General features: G+C 38.3%; 1 long non-coding RNA gene and 1 pseudogene across 3 annotated transcripts in view; both read right to left on the bottom strand.

The window, feature by feature from the left end:
* LOC102133174 (uncharacterized) overlaps positions 1 to 21,683 on the bottom strand; it is a 189,783-nt gene that overhangs the window by 130,504 nt on the left and 37,596 nt on the right. The window lies entirely within an intron of this gene.
* Positions 641 to 8,320, bottom strand: LOC141410360 (DNA-directed RNA polymerase III subunit RPC10 pseudogene; annotated as a pseudogene).

Here is a 21,683-nt window from a genome sequence, read left to right as displayed (position 1 = left end):
ATTAGAGCACAATTACTCTGGGTCTTACTTTTTTATGATACATTATTTTCAACAAGGCTGTGATTCTTTCATAATTGTTTTGTTTGCACATTTTAATCAGTTCTCCTAGAATATAGCTCCTCACACATTGGGTCTGATTTGCTTGTACTTACCTATGCTGTAGAATCTTCATTGTAATTTTTTTCTTAACAATAACTTGACAATCAGAGTAGTAGATGCAACAAAAGAAGGAGTAATAAATTCAGTAGGGCCACTTAATGTTGTTGAAAATGCGACATCAACCTCAGACATCTACCAACCTCCACTATAGGCATACACCTACTCCACCATACTCCATATGGTTCCTGAAGAGATGCAACCACTACCACCATGCACAACCACCACCATAGCCAAAAGGGACATTTGATTGCTTCAAAGACAGATAATTTATTTTGTGATGTTATACTATTTCCTTTGTGGCAATCTAATAGAGTTATTCAGGCAAATTTCAAAATAGGGTCTCTTTTCATTATTATCTGAGACACAATAGTTTTTTAATGTATGAACATACACTGATATGGGTAGCAATGTTTCTAAATAATTAGCTTTTCTTGAAATAACTAAGCAGTCAACACTGAGGAAAATCACTGAAATAAAAGAATCCATCCAGTAAAACTTTATTGCTGCTCACAATTTTATGAAAATATGTCATCAGGCTGCAACACATAAATTCAGGGATTTCAAGAAGCAATTTTTCACTGGCGCCTTCTCAGGCAAATCAGTCTCCCTATTTATCATCCATTTCCTGCTCCCTTTAACCTTCTACATACGATGGAAACTTTTTCAGAATATGGTGTTACATATTTGCCATCCTTTTGAGGGATTTAAATTTATCCTTTAAAGGGATGTTTATATTTTAAGAGAGAATTCTGTAAAGTAAAACTTGAATATTCAAAGGAATGATTATTTAACACTGGAATTTCAGGCACTGTCAGGCAGTGGTAGAGACCTTTGCAGGCAAGAGGACCTTTACAGCAGTCTGTGTACCTGATTCCTACTGATAAAACTCAACCTAAGTTCCAAACTGCTTGGAAGACATCGAGACCATACAGCACAATGTACATGATTAAAGGACAGTATGAGGTTTTGCAAAGGGAGACCATTCGATTTCTTTCCTTCCCTTTCTTTAAACTATAAAAGTCTGAACCTCATGAGATAAATGTTTTTCCAATGGCTAGACTAGACAATGCAATCAAAATGCAACCTTTTGTTGTCTCTCTTACTTGCCTCTCTTTAGGAACCATGTGAAGGAACATCCTGTGTCCTAAATGACTTACGAGGTAAACCCTGCGGGGTGCTTATGTGTTCAAGTCCCAGCTCTGTTGCTTATCTGAATAAGTTTCTTAGCCTCTCTGTGCCTCAGTATTCAAATCTGTGCTTGTAGAAGCCTTCAGCAGATGTTACCTTTGTTTGTTGTTATTAACCACCCTGTGTGTCTGCTGCTGCCATCCTGCCAACTGAACTTCCTGGCAAGATCCCTGAAAGAAGGACCTTGAGGTGAGATGACACTGGCTTCTCCTCACTGGGCTGCCATCCACAGCAGCCATCCCCAGGGAGCCTTGACAGATTTTTCTGCCACCATCTCTGATACCACCACCCTGAGTGACACGCCCACTGTGGATGCCGCCAGCACTCTGCCACAGTTGACACCTCGGGGGCTCTCTCCCGGAGTAGCAATGACCCCTCACCTTCTCTCCTTTGGAAAGAAAAAGGGGGAAGAAAAAAAAAAACCTGCATACATGCAGATCACACACCTGGCTTCCATTATCTCTGACTCCCAGCCCAGGGAACCAAGGAAACCCAGAATCTTTAAGTCACATCCTCTTCTTCTCTGTGGAACCCAGCGGGGTTCTCTCAACAGGAGGAGAGGGTTGAGGTAAGAGGCTTGCGTCAGCTCAGAACCCTGAGCAGCGCATGTCCTCCCTGCCTGGAGGGGAGCACAAGTGCACAGCAGCAGACTTAGAGCTGTTATCCTACAGGAAAGTTTTCCATTTCCAAATGCGTGTCCATGCCCCAAACCCCAACTTAGACTCAATTGCACAACCCTTCAGCTGGGGAAAAATCCTCTTGGCACCCAGATGATCAGTTAAAAACCGTGAAAAGAAATCTCTCCTTGCCAGGAGCAGATTTGGATTTTAGGCCTGGCAAGGTTGCCTGTGCAACGAACCCTGAATGTGCAGCGTTAGAGAAAATTTGAACTGTATTCCATAATTTGCTTAGCAGATCTTTTTATTATGGTTTACCTTAGCTAACATTAAAAATAATTTGCTTAGCCTGAAACATGGTAGGAAGAGACATACAGCCTGTCATCATGCTCTCTTTTTCTCTACCTCAAAGCTGGCCTCAAATTGCTGGTTCCTTGAACACACCACATTCTCTCTGACCTCTGAGACTTTGCAAGTGCTCTTCCCTCTGTCTGAGAATCTTCTCAATTTTCAACATACGCATTCCCTTAGCTTGTCCCTGTCAACCTTCAGGTTTCAGATTAAATGCCACCCACCACATCTACCCTGTAGTGCCTTTCCTGGCTCCATAAAGTAGGTCAGATCCCTTTGGTCTTTTTCCCCGTAACATCTTGTGCTTTCACTGATGTCAACTTTCATCACAATCTATTGTAAGCCCTCATTCCATGTCTGCAAATTTGGAAAGATGAGGACGGTGTCAACTCTTACACCTGGTGGCATGTAGTAGATGCTCCAAATTTTTTTTCAATAAATGATTGAGTGAATAAGAAGGCACTTTTGGATTAACACTTGCTTAAAACATACATAATATGCAGAAGTAGAAGGTAGATTATGTCTGCATGAACTTCATTGTATATAACCTATACACTGCACACTAGAAAACTGTTACTAGGAACTTAACAGCCTTATGGTGAAGTAGAAAACCGCCTTAATCATCTAATCACCATTTGCTAGGCTGTTGAATAATGGGTACTGGTAAATTACACTATTGCAATCCAAGTCAGTTACCTTTTTTAAATGGAGGCTTTCTGATTAATGCAGTGTTAAAAAAAAAAAAAACGCACATAGGTAAAGTCACTCTCCAGATTGAGAGGGCCACTTTAATTGACAAACAACAATTTATCCGTCCTTTAGTTGCAGAGAACAGCACAGGTGACACACTTCACTGGGCAAAAAATGAAAAGGCATGACTGAACCTTTATTGGAATAAAACATGGGCTCAGCCAGCTGTAGTGGCTCATGCCTGTAATCCCAACACTTTGGGAGGCCGAGGCAGGTGGATTATCTGAGGTCAAGGGTTCGAGACCAGCCTGACCAACACGACAAAACTCCATCTCTAATAAAAATACAAAATTAGCCGGGCACAGTGGCGCATGACTGTAATCTAGCTACTCTAGAGGCTGAGGCAGGAGAAATGCTTGAACCCGGGAGGCAGAGGTTGCAGTGGCCAAGATCATGCCACTGCACTCCAGCCTGGGCAACAAGAGCGAAACTCCATCTGAAATAAAAAAAAAAAAAAAAAAAAAGTGCTCAAGGACCTTCACCCAGGAATGCAAACTTTCTCCTGCTGCTTCCTATGGATACTATTTAAAATCAAATGAACGGGGCTTTTTTCCTATTATATATAGACCAAATCTATAAAAGGCTATGAAACACCCACCAGAAGGACAGCCCAAAAGAAATTTAACAACAAGTACAGATCTACAAGGAAAATCCTTTGTAATGTTTTCCAGGGCACTACAATTTTTGAACATTACATGCAGGAAAATATTATATGGAAGAAACGTCACTTTACAAGCCTTCAGACGAGGTCTTTTCTATTTTAATGAGTGTCATATATGAGGAAATGTTTGATAGAACAGCATTTCACTGAACTGTATTGCTGGAATAAACTGCAGTTACTTTGGACTTTCAGCTTTAATCTTGTGAGAAATAGATTTCTAAATACCTTTGGCAAGATGTTCAAGGTCTATTTCTTTCCCAGTGTGGATTTTAACTCAAAAGATCCAGCCACGTTCACATTGTGGTATTCCTCAGGTTCATTAAAGGTAAACAAATTAACAAAATATTGAATGAATGGTAAGGACGTTTCCATTCAATTATTCTTAAACACTGAAAAATGCGGTACACATGAATTTGCTCAGTTTTAAATTACCCTTAGCATTTAAAAACTACCTGGATGAGTTCAAGAAGTAATGTGAGGCTGAGAAAAATATGAATTAATGAAGAACACATTTTGGTGATAGGCCTATAAATAAAAATTGTTTCTATGCGTATAGTTGGCACCCACAGATCGAACAGTAATGCAAGCAGACACAGCTTTCTACTGTCTTTTTATGTAAAAATTGGTTGGTTTCTGCTTTCTTTGCTATGCTAATAAATGCCAGGGAAAGTGTTAGCTGCATTTTAACTTTTTGTTTACATAGTTGCACACATACTGAGAAAGTTCCCACAGAATACAGCTTACCACACCTACTTAAGGGTTTCAAACTCACACAATTAATCACGCCTTTAAAAAAAATGATTTGGTTTCCCACATTCAAGATAGTAGGCCTTTGTTATTTTTAACAATTTTGGCATATGAGATATGTAATAACTGCTTAAATATAACAGCATAGCCTTTGTTGCAATCAATCGTTCAATTTAATAGGTCTGGATAGTGATAGACTGTTGATACTTCTAGATGGGAAGACATTTCTCCCTAGAAGCATGTAGAATTAAAAAAAAAAAAAAAAAAAAAGGAAATTTCTTTGAATCTTCAACAGGAGAAGCCTACTTACATAGGTTCATTCAAACCAAGCATCTTTTTCAGATTGGAAAACTGAAGTCATCAAATTAAAAAGAAAATACTAAACAGTTGGAGTGTGAAGCAATAGCCCCACTTCCTAAAAACAGCAACCAAAGACCTCTTTGAAATGTAGCAGTAGTAGAGAGAAGGCTAACAGAAAGTCGCCTCATGTACAGTCAATGTGCTTTCACATTTTCTCCCATCCGATGTCCCTCATGATAACCCATGAAGAAAGTGAGGCCAGCCCCGACACCGAGAGGCTGGGAGTAAGACTCCCAATGGAAGCACAGGTGTCTAGATATTTACATTTTCCACAAGCTAACAACCTGTTTTTAAAAAATATTTCGGGCCAGGCACAGTGGCTCATGCCTGTAATCCCAGCACTTTGGGAGGCCAAGGCGGGTGGATCACAAGTCCGGAGTTCAAGAACAGCCTGGCCAACATAGTGAAACCCCTTCTATACTAAAAATACAAAAATTAGCGAGGCGTGGTGGCAGGCGCCTATGGTCCCAGCTACTAAGGAGGCTGAGGCAGGAGAATCACTTGAACCCAGGAGGTGGAAGTTGTAGTGAGCCAAGATCATACCACTGCACTCCAGCCTGGGTGACACAGCGAGACTCTATCTCAAAATAAATAAATAAATAAATAAATAAATAAATAAATAAATAAAATGAAAATGAAAATATTTGGCCGGGCACAGTGGCTCACTCCTGTAATCCCAGCACTTTGGGAGGCTGAGGTGTGAGGATCACCTGAGTTCAGGAGTTTGAGAGCAGCCTGGCCAACATTGTGAAACCCCATCTCTACTAAAAATACAAAAATTAGCCGGGCGTGGTGGTGGCAAGTGCCTGTAATCCCAGCTATTCACGAGGCTGAGGCAAAAGAATCACTTGAACTCGGGAGGCAGAGGTTGCAGTGAGCCGAAATCAAGCCACTGCACTCCAGCCTGGGTGACAATGAAACTTCATCTCAAAATAATAATAATTAATAATAATAATAAAAGATATTTAATATATTCCAATTGAAATGTTTCTAACACAAAGAAATGATAAATGCTTGAGGTGATGGAGACCTTATTACCCTGATGTGATCATTACAGTTGCATGTTGTATCAGAACGTCACATGTACCTAATGAATATAAACACTTACGATGTACTCAAAATAAATTTTTTTCAAAATTGAAAAATATATGTAAAGCTACAGTTTCTAGATGACTGAAAGTTGACAAAATAGCAAAGAAAACTGAATTTAATTTTTATTGTGTATATCTGGGGGTTTATAAAGAGAACTGAAAACAGCAGTGCTGTTCAATTTGTCCTAATCTCTCTTCAGTTGAAATGATAACCTGCTTTCTAATGGCCAAAAAAAGTCTATTAAATTTAGTTTGGAGAATATTTGGACATGAATCTTTTCCTGTAGAGACAATGAAACATTTTCATTTCTCCTTGTAATTTCCATGTATTTTAATGAAATGTTGTATATATCATGTGCAGTTTCTTGCAATTTAGAACAATCATTTTTTCTAAAGGTATTTATTTATTTTTTTATTTAAATCCCTTTGAAACCGAAGTAGCCACACACATTTGGAGTGCAGATGGTCATTATCTTTGGTTAATATTATTATCAGGAAGCAACATGGATAGTACATATTCATAATTAAAGTCATAATTCATTTTCTACTAAAAACCACAATTTCCTTTTTTTTGAAGAGTGTCTCAATGTGACTTTTGAAATCCAGTAAAATCGAATAATATTTACATTTTATGTTTTTTCTTCCCCTGCTTTCTTATCCAATAAAATTTTTTTTTTAGAACTTTCATTTTAATGAAATACTCAGAATTGTGATTAAAATAAATAATGAATTACACAAGTTTACAAGTAACAGTTAAATATTTAGGGTTAAGTTTTGCAAACAGTACAAATGTTTAAGAGTGTTGATTGGGAGTAAGGGAATGTCAACTGCCAATAAATATGGAAGATGAAAGAACAGGACTTTAAACAGAGCGTATTTAGTTATGGGTCTCTGTCTCCTCCCCACACAGAAAAACTCCCAGATATTCGTGACTTCATCCACTCTGACTGGCAGATAGATCACATTTCCTGACCCCCCAGCTCTTCACCTCAAAAGGTTTATCTTTCCACCACACCAGCAAAGACCCTCAGGACACACGATTCATACTGCCAGCTAAGCATCTACGCCGAGGGACAAGGTAAGCATACGCTAAGGCAGCTGGGCCATCCTGGCCCTAATCCCTCCAGCGGTGTCCACGCCGAGCACTGCAGCACTTGTAGAAAGTGGTCATCGGCTCATCTGCAGAGCGGGTCTGAAGCTCCATGAAGTAAGCACGAGGATGTTCGCATTTGGGACATGGCTCTGCAGTAGAGTCAACATTCTCGCAGGCAGCTGCTCCACCAAGCACATCATCCACTTCTTTCAGTTTTGGGTACTTCCGATTTGTTACCTTGCCGGTGATGTTGTGCACGTAGGGGCACCTGTTGCAGGCGAAGCGGTGGCAGCGTTGTCCCTACTCCACGATCAGCCCGTTCCCGCAGCCGGAGCAGAACAGCAGCATGGTCTGGAACTCCGCAGGCGCCAACCACCGGCAGCTCCCACTGCCGCTCACCCTATCCAATAAATTAATGATCTAATTTGAATTCTCCATCCCAGAGAGAAGTCGTATTTTTCATTATTTTGAATTCATACTACGTGTTCAGCCATTCTATTACCAAATTGGAAAATATTTCACGAGATCTAAAAAGTTTTTATTTTTTAGATAAGTTTTATTTTTTAAAATAAATATTAATGCTACAATAAACCTCATTGTGTTTTTCCGAATATTATACACATGTTATCTTTCAATATTCTTTTAAGAATATTATAACAATATTTTGTATTTTGTTCTATATTTACTTCTTTGCCAAAAATATCAATTGTTTGTCATTTACTCAGTCTTCTAATTTTCAGTTCTAATATTTGCTAATGTTATATGCATGTAACATTTCACATTCTTTTAATTGACAATGTGTTTCCAGTCACAAATATCTTCATTTGCCAAAACCAATCATGAACATTGGTTGAGAAATGCATAACAGTAGTAACAAGATACTTTGTCTTTGAACTTAGACTACAATAACTTATTTTCCAATTTGAAAGAATTTGGGTTGAAAATGAAATATAAATGTTCTGCCATGTTTATCTAATGGAAAAATTTATTCATTGATTTGAATCAGATTTGCTTTGCTAGAAACAGTCTCACTCATGTCAGGATATGACAGCCGATTTTCCAGAATCATCATCCAATAAACAGAGTAAAGTTCCAGAGGTCTTGACTTTCTTATCCAGTTTTCAGATTTTTTGAATGTAGTTTTCTTCAACTTCTAATGAGCAGACCAAAGGTATATTTGCCATCTCTGAAGTATGACTTTTTTAGGAATAACTCTCTCTTTCATTCTCATTGTTTTGGCCAGTGGTTACAGTTTCATTTAATGAAGAATTTGACATTGCAGGGTTGCATCTAAGCCAATTCTAGTTGGGAATTTGGTAAGAACAATGTTTTTGCTTATTTTCATGAAATCTTCTTTAAATAAAGAGTTAGTAATGTCCTGCTTGCAAATTTTATGTGGATCATGCTCTACAAAAATCTGCTCACTTTTCAGCTTCCAGGTATTTAAATTTGAAGCATTAGTTTTAAATGTTTTTGCTTTTTTGCTTTTATTTTAAGATCTACTTTTGTATTTTATATTTATGTCATGATTTCCAAGTGAACACATTCTTGGTTATCTAAAGCAGGGGTCAGCAAACTTTATCTGTAAAAGGCCGGTAATTATCTTTAGCTTTGTGGGTCATACAGTGTCGACAGCGATTACTCAACTCTGATGTTGTGGAATAAAAAATAGCCATAGACAACATATAAAAATTTGGGTGTGGAGGCATTCTGATAAAACTTTATAAAAATGAACAATAGGCCTGATTTGACCCACAGGCAGCAGTTTGCTCATCTCTGACGTGATGCATTAAAAAAAATTGTTTGCCAAGTGTAAAAAAAATCTAAACATAACCAATCTGAAAATATTTTTCATTTCTTATTTTTCCTCTAAAATATTCAAAAATACATATTAAAGTGAAAAGACAAAAATTAGAATCAGTATCAAAATTTAACTCCAAATACATAAAGTTTAATTTTATGTTTGAAAATATAACTACATCATATGAAATATTTTTATAAAAGTAAAACCATTCACAATCAAAATGCTACATTTCCATCTAGCTGCCAATGTAAAGAATCAATGTCATGTTTCACATGTTTCATCTAGACATACATATATATAAATTTTAAAGTAATATGAATAATGTAATATTGCAAAATGCTATTCAGACATTGTGTACAACTCTTGGTCATACCTCACTAATTTATGACTGCCTCCAGGTCCAAGAATTGGAACACAAATGTATTAGTCTGCTTAGGCTGCCGTAACAAAATATCACAACTGGATGGCTTAAACAACAAAAATCTAATTCTTACAGTTCTAGAGGCTGGAAGTCTGAAGTCAAGGTCTCTGAGGGTTTGGTTTCTGGTGAGGGTTCTGTTCCACACTGCAGACTGCCATCTTCTCATGTAGCCTTTACTCTGAGTGTGCAGAGGAAGAGGGTGAGAGAGAGGGGCAAGAGAGAGTGTGTTCTGGTGTCTTTTTTTATAGAATCACAATTCCTGTTGGATCAGGGTCCCATCCTTATGATATGGTTTGGCTTTGTGTCCCCACCTAAATCTCATCTCAAATTGTAATCCCCAGGTATTGAGGGAGGGATCTGGTGGGAGGTGACTGGCTAATGGGGTTGGTTACCTTCATGCTGTTCTCATGATAGTGAGTGAGTTCTCACAAAATCTGATGGTTATATAAGGGGTTCTGTCCCCTTCGTGCTCTCTCTTTTCTGTTGCCTTGTGAAGTAGGTACTTGCTTCTCCTTCACCTTCTGCCATGATTTTAGCTTTCCTGAGGCCTCCCCAGCCATGCAGAACTGAGTTAACTAAACCTCTTTCCTTTATAAATTACCCAGTCTCAGGTATTATTATTTATAGCCCTGTGAAAAGAGACTAATACATGTAATGACCTCATTTAACCTTAATTGCTTTCTTTTTGTTCCTATCTCCAAATACAGTCACTTGAGGATCAGGGGTTCAACATATGAATTTGGAGGGACATAATTCAGTTCATAGCAATGAGGAAAATCCAAAACACAGACATTAAGCACTGTTGGGAAAGATCCTACTTTAACTTGTGTTTCTTTTTCCTGGGCTTGCCCTCAACCTTGGCAAAATAAACGTCTAAATCGATTGAGATCTGCCTAAGACACTTTCTGCCTAAGACACTTTCTGAGATCTGCCTAAGGCACTATTAGGAAAAATCCTACTTTAACTTGTGTTTCTTTTTCCTGGGTGTGCCCTCAACCTTGGCAAAATAAACCTGTAAATCGATTGAGATCTGCCTAAGACACTTTCTGGTTTACATGATCCCTGGTCATTTGGTCTTAGATATCAAAATTATTAATTCAAGAATTATTAGCCTTTTTACATGAGGAATTTAAAAACCTCCAGGAATGATTTCATTCTGTAAATAATTCCCTTTCAGGTCCAATAAAAAACCCTGGTCTTCAGAGGAGAAGGAGAATCCTGAATACAGCTTGAAGCTGTGGAGCATATCCAAGCTTTGATGCATTGAGGATTCTATGTATCCAGTGCCCACCGCCGCAGTGGTGCCAGTGGTAGCAGTGCTAGTGCCTATGGAGAGAGCAGTGCAGACAGTAGAGGTGTCGTGGGAGGTGCATTGAACCATGAGCACCAGACACAATTTGAATGACATGCACTGAGACTACTTTTTCACTTACATGACTCTCTTATCACTAACAAGAAAGTCGATGATGCATCAGTTATAAAATTGTCCTATATCACTGAGGAATTCCTCACTTCTTTTTTGGAAGTAGGAAAAACATAAAAATATAAATTCATTTGAAGGTAAATTCTTCTACTCACTTATCAATAACAAAAAAAATAGTTTAAAGAACCTCAAGTAATCTAGGCAATGAAATAATCTGTATGACAAACCCCCATGACACGAGTTTACCTATGTAACAAACCTGCACATGTATGCCTGAACTTAAAATAAAAGTTAAAAAAATGAATCTCAAATAAGACATGGCTTAAAAATAATTAAATGCTTATGAGAAGAATCATAAGAAAAAAAATATTAGAAAGGAATTGCTTTGTGGTACTAGCCTAGACAGCAATGTAATAGGAAATTACAGCTTTTTGGGTGCTGAGGCATTAAAAAAGAGGCTTCCAAATCACCAGAAACAAATTATCATCATTTGCAAAAGAGAAATAAAAGAGAGAATCAAAGATGTTGCCTCTTGGTGACTCTTGGTTTCTCAATAGTTCACCCTGAGACAGTACATCAACCACAGCAGCAAAAATTACAAATTCTCTCAAATTATGATTGAGAAAACTTGGAAGTTAATCATATTTCCCATGCCATAGTTTGTTCTTTTACGTTTAGAAAATTTAGGTCAAACTCAAATGGATCCTCTACTTATTACGTAATTGAATTTGCCTTATAAATGAAGGAACTCATTTCACTAATTGAATAGATTATTTTATTATGTCCTCATTGCCATAGAAAATGTCTGTTTCATTGATTTGATGAGACTTTCAAAAGGATAAATATAGCACATGAACTTCACGTAAGGGTTAATATTACTTTGGCAGAGTTTTGGTGTTTTTCAAAATCATTAGTTTTAAGACTTTTTTAAAAGTAGTTTTTGATTCAGAGAAAAACTGAGAGGAAAGTACAGAGATTTTCCATATACACCCTAACCCAACACATGCACAGACTTCCCTATTAGCAATATCCTTCACCATTCACCTACTGAAGGCATCTTGGTTGCTTCCAAGTTTGGGTAATTAGAAATAAAGCTACTACACATATCCATGTACAGGTTTCTGTGTGGACATATATTTTTAATTAATCTGGGTATATAGCAACAAGCACATTAATGACTGTTAGTTTGGTAAGTATGTTTAGTTTTGTAAGAAACTGCCAACCTGTTTTCCAAAGAGGCTGTCCCATTTTGCATTCCCACCAGCCATGAATGAGAGTTCCTGTTGACTGGCATCTTCCTAAGCACTTGGTGTTGCCAGCGTTCTGGATTTTAGCCATTCCAATACGTGTGTATTGTTATCTCATAAGTCAATTTGATTTGTTTTATAAATGCATTTGAATTTTAAAAGTATAGTTTATAGCACTTAGATTACCATGTGCTGGTGAGAAATATTTAAATAAGATTTTATCCCGGCCGGGCACGGTGGCTCAAGCCTGTAATCCCAGCACTTTGGGAGGCCGAGACAGGCGGATCACGAGGTCAGGAGATCGAGACCATCCTGGCTAACACAATGAAACCCCGTCTCCACTAAAAATACAAAAAAATTAGCCGGGCGTGGTGGCGGCGCCTGTAGTCCCAGCTACTCGGGAGGCTGAGGCAGGAGAATGGCGGGAACCCGGGAGGCGGAGCTTGCAGTGAGCCGAGATCGCGCCACTGCACTCCAGCCTGGGCGACAGAGCGAGACTCCGCCTCAAAAAAAAAAAAAAAAAAGATTTTATCCCAAGAAAAATGTTTCTTGGATTATGTCTTTAAATTAAAAGTCACATAAAGTCTATTTTTAAGTACTCTCAAGTACACTAGAGAAATACATTTCTAATTCAATTTGTTAAAACGTTTAGAGCCTAAATTTGAATAGACTCTTGCTTTTGCTACTCAAACTATGCTCAGAAGAAAACTTTAAAAGATTATTACTTCTTTTTTTTATTTTGAGGCTGCAGTGAGGTATACTGCAAAAACTCCAGACTGCTGTAGAGATCCTTGCATTCTGGTTACTGATCTCTCACTAATCGTGTGCCTTTTATACTTTTCTATGTACCCATTTTCTCTGCTGGAAAATGAGGTGGTTAAATTGTCAGTGGATTCCCATGTTCTGTATTCCTTAAGGACTCCAATGAGGGGCCTGAGGTACTGTGAGGGAAGAGAGTTTGAGGATTCTGACACCTACCACCCTTCAATCAGAGCAAGTTCAATTTTAAATATTTGGTGCCCTCTTTCTTGTAAAATGTTATTGGAAGAAATAACTAATATAAAAATAATGATAGAAAGTTACTTGACTAGATGAACACTAAGATCCCCCCAAACAATGTTCTAGCTTATAAACTAAGTTGATTTGTAAAAGTATAGACTTCTGGATATGCTGTCCAGATTCAAACCAACTATGAGCCAGTAAGATTCTCAGTTGCTGACAGCAAAACTCATTTAAGCTAGTTTAAGTAGAAAAGGAGCTTATTTTCATTCATTTTTATTTTTATTTTTTAGAGATAGAGTCTCATTCTGTCACCTAGGCTGGAGTGCAGTGTTACAATCATAGCTCACTGCAGCCTCAACCTCCTGGGCTCAAGACATCTCCCTTCTCAGCCTCCTGAGCAACTGGAACTACAGAGACACGCTACCACATCCAGCTAATGTTTATTTATTTATTTATTTATTTATTTATTTATTTATTTATTGGTAGAGGTGGGGGTCTCGCTTTGTTGCCCAGACTGGTCTCAAACCCCCGGCCTCAAGCAATCCTCCAATCTTGGTCTCTCAAAGTGCTAGGATTATAGGCAAGAGCCACCACCCCCAGCCAGAATTAATTTTTTTAAATGACTTACATAGCTCATAAAGTCTCTGAGAAGGGGAGAGAGTAAAATCTGGAGGCTATACAGCTAAGCACAACTCTCAACACCATGTAGAATGATGCCATAGAAAATCCACTACTTATACCACCAGACACAGACACTGCAGTTCACACCACTGACACTGGGCAGTGGCTACTAGAACATCTACCACTATTACCTTCACACACACACACACATACACACACACACACACACGGATTCCTCCTGACCCATGCTTTTAGAGGTTGCAGCTTCTGAATCAGAGTATTGTGTGGGTTCATCTGGTCAGTGCCCAGGCTCTAAGGGCGGATTGGAAATCAAGTATATGACTTGCCTTCTTGGAGAAATAAGTTTCACAAGGCATGAAGTTCCCCCACATACAAAAGGAGCATTAAGAAAGTGCTGAGCAGTAGAGGCATTTCTCCATTTCTCGTTTTATTCAAGAAATTTTTGCTAGTGCCTACAAAGTATCTGCTACTTTTCTAGAGGCCGGGATGAAACAATTTACAAAATCGACAGTGTCCCACTTTCATAGAATTTACATTCTAATAGAGCAGAGAGACAATTAAAAAGTGAACAAATAAATGTTTAATATGTCAGATGTCAAGTGCTGAAAAATAAATCAGGATAAAACGATAGAGAATAAGTAAAGTGGGCTGATTGACAGGGTAGTCAGCGCGGATTACTAAAATGATTACACTTGAGAAGAAGCCTGCAAGTATTAATAGTAAGGAAACAAGCCACGCCGCTATCTCAGGGAATAGCATTGCAGGCAGAAAGAAAAGCTCACGGAAAGTTATGATGTAGGGCAAATATGTTCCACACACTGATAATAAATACACTCAGTGACCCTTTACGAAAATGTGCGAAGCTCAGAGTCAGCTATTACCTATGGTTACCAAGACCTTGAATATTTTTCCAAAATTAAGGTTCCCAAACCACAATTATGAGTCTCTGTCTTAGTCCATTTGTGCTGCTATAACAAATGTCATAGACTGGGAAGTTTACAAAGAACAGAAATGTATTTTTCACAGTTTTGGAGGCTGGAAAGTTCCAGATGAAGGTGCTGGTAGGTTCACTGTCTGATTAGGTCAGTCCCTGCTTCCAAGATGGCACCCGTTGGAATGCTGTGTGAATGACAGAATGCTTCTGTCTGATGACATAAGGCAAAAGAGAAAAAGGGATGAACTCCCTCAAGCCCTTTGATTAGGACACCTAATCCCATTCATGAGGATAGAGCCCTCAGGACTCAATCACCTCCCCAAAGCCGCATCTCCCAATACTATTGTATTGGGAATTAAGTTTCAATATGAATTTTGGAAGGGACAAAAACATTCAAAACATAGTAGGCCCCTAAAGGAACATGTAATATTCAAAGCAACTGAGGCCTGACAGAAGGAAGCAGATCTCTAGCCATCAACACAAACTGTGCAACACAGAAACAGATCTTGGGCCAGCGAGAGCAAAATTTCAAGTTGCATTGCTGGTTCTCTGTTGCAGCTGCTACAGTAGAACATTATAAACAGAAAGATATTTTTACTGCCAGAGACTGGAGTCCGAGTGCAGAAGTGAAAACATGACAATAGGTGGAGAATGATTCCCAAACAAGCTCACTTTGAAGAGTTAACAAGATTAGCATTTGTACAAAGCAGCCAGTGACCTTCGATCTTATGTGTAATAAATGGGAATAAGTCCTGCCTGGAGTTTAAAGTTATTTAAGTATGCGTAACACTTCAATTCCCATACGAGCATTAACTTGCTCACTCTACCAAGTAGAAAGCCCGGTTAGGAGTTTTAAGAAATTCAGCTGGAGTTGGACGAAATGAGAAGCAAAGGATATTTGGTAAGGATAATGTAGAATCTCAAAGAAGCCGAGGACAGGAAGAAGTTGGAAAAGGGACTCAAATCTCTAAGTGCTTACTCTCTCCTTCATTCATCACTTCTCCTGTCTTCCGCTTCATTTCTCTTTTTCCCCTTACATATTGGATTCTATTTTCCTGGTGAAAAAGAGCAGCCAGCAGCCCCTAAGTCTTACCTTTCATCATATAGGAATCTAAAGTGGTAGTCTAAAGAGACTGATTTTTTTTTTCACTCAGTTCTAATGCCAGAATTTCCAAAGATAGACTCTACTTTCAAGGAATATATTGGATCTTTGCCCCCAGGTCCTGGTACAGAGCTTCAAAAACCCTTGGAATTTCCTGGATAATATGAGTCTTCATTATGCTCATGAAGTGAGTCATTGTAGGTCCCCAGCTAGCTTCAGGATGGAGGCTGCTCACCAGAAGGACCAAGGACATGACAAGGGGGTTGGAATTTTCCATTGCTGAACCTCTAAGGAAGAGACGGGTGCTGGAGATTGACTGCAATGACATGGCCGATGTCGTCAATCATGCCTATGTAATAAGAGCCCAACAAAGACTGGACACTGAGGCTCAGAGGAATGTCCTGGTGGATGAACATATTGATGTGCTAGGAGGGTGGGGCACCCTGACTCTGTAAGGAGAGAGCACGGAAGCTCCACTCCTAGAACCCTCCAGACCCTGCCCTGTGTGACTCTTCATTTGGCTGTTCCTGGGTGGTATCCTTTATAATAAGACTGTGATTGTTAGCATCACACCTTGAGTTCTATGAGTTGTTCTGGCAAATTATTGAACTTATAAAAGCCTCCAAATATGTAGCTGATCAGTCAGAAATGTGAGTGGCCTGAGAATCCTGCTTGCAACTGTTGTCTGAAGTGACAGTTATTTTGCAGAGGATTGAGACACCTGGGGAGTCTGATGCTTGCTAATTTCAGGCAATTAATGCCAGAATTGAAGTTCACTTCACCCAGCTGGGATTGAAATAGAATAAACTCTGACTAACCAAGCCTACTCAATGAGAAAAAAATAGTGAGATAATGCAATTAGCCCAGCTTGGATCTTCCTCCCACCCTGAACCAATCAACTGTCACATTTACAAACATGGCGGCACCTATGACAACCATGTGAATTTAGAGGGGAGATGCAGTTCCTAGAAAACAGAAGCAGAGCAGACAATATCCTGGTGCTCTACTCCCACTATTCAGAGTTTCAATGACAGACCAAGTGTGTTACACATTTCATTTCTAAATCTAGTCAGATCTACAGATGGCTCTGCTGATGCTATAAATCTATGTAATTGTTCCCTGTGTCTGGAAAATACATGTAATGGTGAGTTTCTAAATGTTAAAACATTCAAAATGACAAATAAAACATTCTTCAGCAGCTAAAACATCTGATATTAAAATTGAGAGTTTATAAATAGTAACTTGATCTTATAAACAGCCAGCTTTAAATTCCATGTATCTCAAAAATTATTCAGTGTTTTTCTCAAGTGTATATTTTCTTTGGCCCAATAGATAAGTACCCTCCTAAACACAGACCTGAAAATAAATGTAAGATCTATTCTGGCATTGCATGTGCAAAAGAGAGCAGTAGCTTCTCATGTGGTAAAGTGGTAAGCTATGATACGGTTACAAAGAACTAAAGCCTTGTGGACCTAACAGAATAAAGATGAACAGCCTGGGTGCAGTGGCTCAAGCCTGTAATCCCAGCACTTTTGGAGGCTGAGGTGGGAGGATCACTTGAGGTCAGGAGTTCGAGACCAGCCTGACCAACACGATGAAACCTCATCTCTACCAAAAATACAAAAATTAGCTGGTTGTGGTGGTGTGCGCTTGTAATCCCAGCTACTCAGGAGATTGAGGCAGGAGAATTGCTTGAACTTGGGAGGCGGAGATTGCAGTGAGCCAAGATCGCACCACTGCACTCCAGCCTGGATGACACAGCAAGACTGTCTCAAAAAACAACACAAAAAAGACAAACTTGGACTATTTTCACTAGCAAGCACACACAAGAAAGAGAACACTTTTAGCCTCTCTGCTACTGCCAGCTGAATTCTTCCCTCAGACCCTGTAAATGTGTTCTATATCTTGCAGCAAACCAAAGCAGAGCTGCATGTATTAGCTCTTTGCCTCTATATTGTAATTGACCGGGAATTCATCTGTTTCTCTCAGAAGGCTGACAGTACAGGAATTGAAAGTACAGACTGTCTTCTGTTTCATCCTTAAGACCAGCACAATGCCTAAAACATAGCACGAGTAGAATAAATATTTGATTATTTGATGATCTTTTTGCAAATGGCCTAAACTGTATATTAGTTTGTTCATGGGTAAAATGAAGATAATTATATTCCTGACTTCACTGGGTTGTTATGAGGATTAAATGCCCCATAAATGCTTATGTGGTTGCTGTTGATAACTGAGGCCCGGTTGACAATCATTATTCACTGATTAGAAGCCATCAGACCCACAGCAAGTTATTTATAGGTGGAGAAATCACAGGAGAATATTTCACAAGAGGTCCAGGTCACTGCTCTCAAAATAAGTAGCAAATGGAGTCTCACTGCTCAGCCATCCCCTTTCTTGTCTTCTCTGTAGTCATTACACCCAGATGTTATTAGTTTTTAAAATACATCTCAGCTCATTTATACATTCATATTTACTACTTGCTAATCATTTGTTTTTAACAAGTTATCAACATAATTTATTAGGAGCCAAATAAGGTAGCATTAGTTTACTTTATTCTACATGTTTAGAGACATTATTACACTTGTAATACTGCAGTAAAGAAAGAATCCTGGTGCTTTTCTGTTTATTTTATTAAGTCATTTTCCTCCAGGGTAGTTGGCAAGTGTCATTTACCTTTCAAATATGCCAACTTTGCTCCTTAAGACTTCATCTCCTCTGCCCTGAGATAGTAGTCAATGAAATAAACCTATCATTAGAAGCAAATTATAGAATATAGAGATTAAATTGCATTTCTAAGAAATAATTCTTTTTATAGAAATTAAGAATCATAGTATCCCCTTCATACCATAATTTTTCAAGAAGTAATTTCAGCTTATAGTTTTAAACACATGCACACACTCATTTTGGGAGGAGCAAGTATACATAATGTTCCAGTAGGCAAAAAAAATCTTTGTTTAACCACAGGTTAACAAAAAAAAAAAATCTCCTTTAGAATGAACCCCTCAGATGCCAGCAGAATAATTCTGGAAAATAGTGCTGCTCAAGAGGATGGTGGATACAAGCCAAGAATTTATATTTAACCCCTGAATAAAGGAAATACTAGAAAGAAAAAAGTCACACTTATCAAATACATGTTTTAATTAGTAAAGGCAATGCCATTCTTTTGAGTCGTTTTGGTGGAGGATGAGAGGAAAGCTCATTGTCTAGAATTTAAATGTATTGCATGGAATAAAGGTCTTTTACACTTACCAACTACCAAATGATTTTAACATAAAAATTGAAGTTATTTGAACAATTAATTGCATAATCAGAGCTACTCTTAAAGCCATTTTTAGAATGTTATTAATTCAAGATGAGTTTTTTTTAAATCTCCTGCTGAAAGTACTATTCCTAATTACCCAGAGTGTATTTAAATGTGGAGTAAATTCTCTGCTACCATGAATGCACCAAAAGCCATTTCATTGGAAACATGTTGGTAACGTCCCTACCCTTTCACATAGACAAAGGTGAATTTGTTACCTAAGACACACATTCCATGTTTAATTGAGATTATAATCCCAAATCTTTGCTCCAAACAAGTTGTTAGGAAATTATAAGCTAGGGTCTACTTAATTCTGACTCAAAGTAAAATGTTATAATTTACCGTTGGTGATCACAACTCCAGCATCTCACCACTGGTATGCTAAACACGCCATTTCTTGAGTTATTGCCAGTTAACATTCACTTCGTGATATATGAATATCACCAGGGAAATTCAGAACCCTTCAGCCACTTATGTATCACGTTAATATTCCCAAGTGGTTGTATTAAAAGTCCCAGCATTGCTCCCCATTAGAAGCTGTCATGCAATGTTTTATTTTGATATTTTACTTCACTGATTTTCATCATAGTTTCCTAGCCAGGTTCCAGACACTATGACTGCATTCATAAACTTGCATATAATATGCATGTGAAATCATATTTCCTTCTTGGACACATTAGCAAAATTCCATCTGTCTGTTCCTTTTTAAGCTGTTAAGTTTTCCACATTGAAAACAGAATTGGGTTACAATTACCTACTATGACTTCTCATCAAAATAACATTTTAAGTTGTATATAATATTGTTCCACATTATCCCTTCCCTGAGGACTTTAAAATACTTCACACACCCAAATATTTTTACAAGAAAGCTAATAGCATATTAAAGTATTTTAAAGTTGAAAGGAACTTTTAGAGATTTTTCTAATCTAACCCTTTCATTTTCTCAGATAGCAAATCTCAGCTTTAAAAGATCGGAGAAGCAGGCTGGTACAGGGGGTGCGAATGTGAACGTAGGGGCCAGACCAGACTGACTGGATGCAAAAGCTGTTTCCACCACGTCCTCACTGGGGGACTTGGGCAAGCTGTCTGTGATACTTCTCTGTGCCTCTGTCTCTGCATCTGTAAAATTGTAGAAGACCGACTTTATAGAGTTGCTGTGAGAATTATTAATAAATGAGCAAATACACCCATCACCATGGAGAAGGGTTGTCCCCCATTCAGTCGCCTTAAATATCCCTGACTAGTGACTCTGAAAGATGAAACAGGGTCCTATAGCCCAGCTCCATTCTCTCCCTCTCTCCTAAGAGCGGCTGCCCACAGAATCCGCCCTTTCCGGCTCCTCACAGATCATCCTTCATATGGAAAATCCCACTTTTGACCAGCATGGCCTGAGACTACATGCAGAAATCTATGTTATACCAGGATTCAGCGTTTGGAAGCCTGCTGTTGCCACATTGTCTGAAATTAGCTTCATTCGTCATAGAAGTGACATGTTGATTCTCTATCTGACCGATTTTGTCTTCCCTCTCATTTGGTTCAGAACTCTGGCAACAACAAGTTATCAATCCATCTAAGTATCCATCAATGGAATAATGGATAAAGAAAATGTGGTATATTTACACAATAGGATACTATTCAGCCTTAAGAAAGAAGGAAATCCTGTCATTTGCAACAACGTGGATGAACCTGGAGGACCTTATGCTAAGTGACATAAGCCAGGCACAGAAAGACAAATAGCCTATGTTTTCACTTACATGAGACAATCAAACTTATAGAAGCAAAGAGTAGAATGGAAGTTACTAGAGCCTGGGAGCCTGGGGAGACTAGGGAGATGTGGGTCAAAGGGTACAAAGTTACAGTTAGACAGGAGAAACTAATGATAAGTATTTCAGGTGCTGGATATGTCATTGATTCAGCCATTCCACACTGTACACATACATCATTACATCACTTTGTACCTCATAATAATATGTATAATTATAATTTGGCAATAAAAATAATAATAAAAAGAATTCTAGGAAAGAAAGCCATTAGTGAAGCCCTTAAAACAGCAACATAAGGCACAGAGCTCACATAGTCCCTGGCATGGGGTAAGCACTCAATAGACATTAGCGGTGACCTTCCTTATTTTGTCTTGCTCCAAGTCACCTATCACACTAACAACAAAATTAATATTACAGCCCAAATCCCTTATGTATAACATTAAGAGCTCATCTGTGAACAGACAAAGGAGCTTGGATTAGTTAATACCTTAAGACCCTATTGTGTCTATCTCACAGCTCTTCAGGCCAACTTACCAAACAGTCACTATGCCCCAATGTAAGGCAAATGTTCACTGTAAATATTCACTCAATGTTGTTCGGAATCTACAATTCAATTAACAGTAATTTATGTTCCTACAGAGAGTGTTTAAATCATATCTTTATACCTTGAGACATTAAAATATAAAAGCAAAATCTCAATTTAGCCACACCTATCATTTCTCAGATAAATAAACTGCATTTCTTTGATTTGAGTGTTCGGTTCCTAAATGCTATATTTCTTATCTTTGTAACTTTTGAGGCTATAATCTTCCATTTTAATTTGCTATTTGCCATTTCTTACGATTACCCACCTATATATGCACTCTATACAGACTATACACAGAGCAGATTTTTTTGACTTCTGGTAGATTCCTTTTTTCACAATTTCATAGTTTTATCTAAATGTCTATGAATGTTTGTGTAGTAGAACTTTCAATGATAAATTTGCAGTCTCTTTTGTGCAGTTCCGGGGTCTTTTTCACCG

This window comes from Macaca fascicularis, chromosome 5, assembly GCF_037993035.2.
Source record: "Macaca fascicularis isolate 582-1 chromosome 5, T2T-MFA8v1.1".
In the NCBI taxonomy this organism is placed as follows: domain Eukaryota; kingdom Metazoa; phylum Chordata; class Mammalia; order Primates; family Cercopithecidae; genus Macaca; species Macaca fascicularis.
This window is presented reverse-complemented; position numbering and strand designations above follow the sequence as displayed.